A 1,792-nucleotide genomic window follows, 5' to 3' on the forward strand; every position below is an offset into this window, starting at 1 on the left:
TGGGAGCGCCGCGGCCGCCGCGCCTGCCGGGAAGTGTAGTGCGGGAGCGGGGACTGCCGGGAGTTGTAGTCGGCGGCGCGGCGCTCGCCGGGGCGGCCGTTGTGCGCAGGCGCGCGGGCAGGCGCGGCTCGGCGGGGGTGGCGCGGCCGTGAGGGAGCGGGGCCGCTGCCCTCGCAGTGACCGTGCGCGCTCGTTACCACCGAGCCAGCCGATCCAAACCGAGCCCCGAAACCCACTGCCCCCGTGTCCAGGACACAACAAGCCTCCGTGGGGAGGCAGGCGGCATTCCCAGGCACTTAGCATGMGGAGGGCTCGGAAAAACGCTGTGAGGCACATAAGGACACCTAAAATCCATTTTGCTTCTAAAAACGTGCCCTTAGCTGCAGCTCCCGGTTTCCGAGCACCGGTGGGGTGGCYGTGCTGCCAGGGGCCACCTCGCACAGCAGGACCCATGCGCACTGCCCTCTGCATTGCTCCCAACTGCAAATGGAAACTAAACGTACCAATAATTAAAACATTCTGTCATGCCCACGCGTGAGGATTGTTACTTCAAGATAAAGAGATTTAAAGCCTGCCGCACTGTATCACTAGAGAGCGAGGTGGCCACGTGGGGAGGATGCCCCGTGCACCCTCATYCTGATGGGAAAAGGACTTGGCCAAGGAACGAGTTGTGGAATTACACATGCATCTTCTGTGCSTGGGTGGCCAGCCCTGCGGGTTGGGTCCTCTGTAGTGCAGGTGATGTGCCAAGCATGTCCTTGCTCTCAGGAGCCAGTCCAAAGCAACCCAAAAACTCCTGGGGGAGCAGAAGGGGCCCTCCATGAGCCCAGTGGTTACGGACTTGGTGTTCAGAAGAACCCAAATCCCATCGCTCTGGTAGTACACGCCTCACCGTAGCAATGCACCGAGATGAGCTCAGGGCTCATTTGGAAGGGAAATCAGCACCTACCAATCTGCAAGCATCATTGCTATTTTCCTGYGTCTCCCCTAAAAATCCTTCTTCAGTGTAATTTCACCGGTCACTTGTTTTCTATAAACGAAGTAGTCACACCATCTGGAGACTGATACTAACAACGTTTTGAGGTGAACCATGCCTTTGTTCCAGACAAGATCTACTTTCAGAAAGAGTCACAAGACAATCRTATTAAAATTAATTTTATTCATTAATTTTGGTGTCTCCTTTATTGTCAACAATTTACATCTGGAATTCCAGAAACTTTAGAAAAACCAAAACAAAAAAACCCACAAGGGAATTGGATTGGTGCCTATTATGATGGAAAAWTTGTTTCTGGAGTAAATAATATTTTTCTACAATAAACACAGAATTGTGTGCTTTATAGTAATAAATAGCAGAAGCAAGCAGTAAGCGAAAGGCGGTGAGGAACTAGCTCACCTCCCTCATGCAGATAGTCTTGTCTTCTCAGCTGGTGCTCTTCTTCTGACATCATCCTTTCAGGCAGGACTAGCTAGGAAACTCATTYGTACAGTTTTGAAGAACTGCTCTGACTGGCTGAAATTGCTCTCTGAAATTTCTTCCAGTGGGTTTTGTCTTTTCCAGCCTAAGTCCTTACATTTCTCTGAAAAGACAAAGTCTAAACCAACCTCTTGTTCGTATGACCTTTAGCCCTGTGTGGATTCTTCCACCTTAATTTCTCCTCCCTTGGCTTCACGACTCCGTCTTCTCCCTTTTTTCCTTGCATTTTTAACCAATCTACCAGCACATCTTTGACATATCTTCCAGCCTCSAGTAGATATTAACCAGGCTTTTGCCGTTGGATCCCTTCCTCTATTC

This window comes from Nothoprocta perdicaria, unplaced genomic scaffold, assembly GCF_003342845.1.
Source record: "Nothoprocta perdicaria isolate Ctin4 unplaced genomic scaffold, notPer1 scaffold_22, whole genome shotgun sequence".
NCBI lineage: Eukaryota > Metazoa > Chordata > Aves > Tinamiformes > Tinamidae > Nothoprocta > Nothoprocta perdicaria.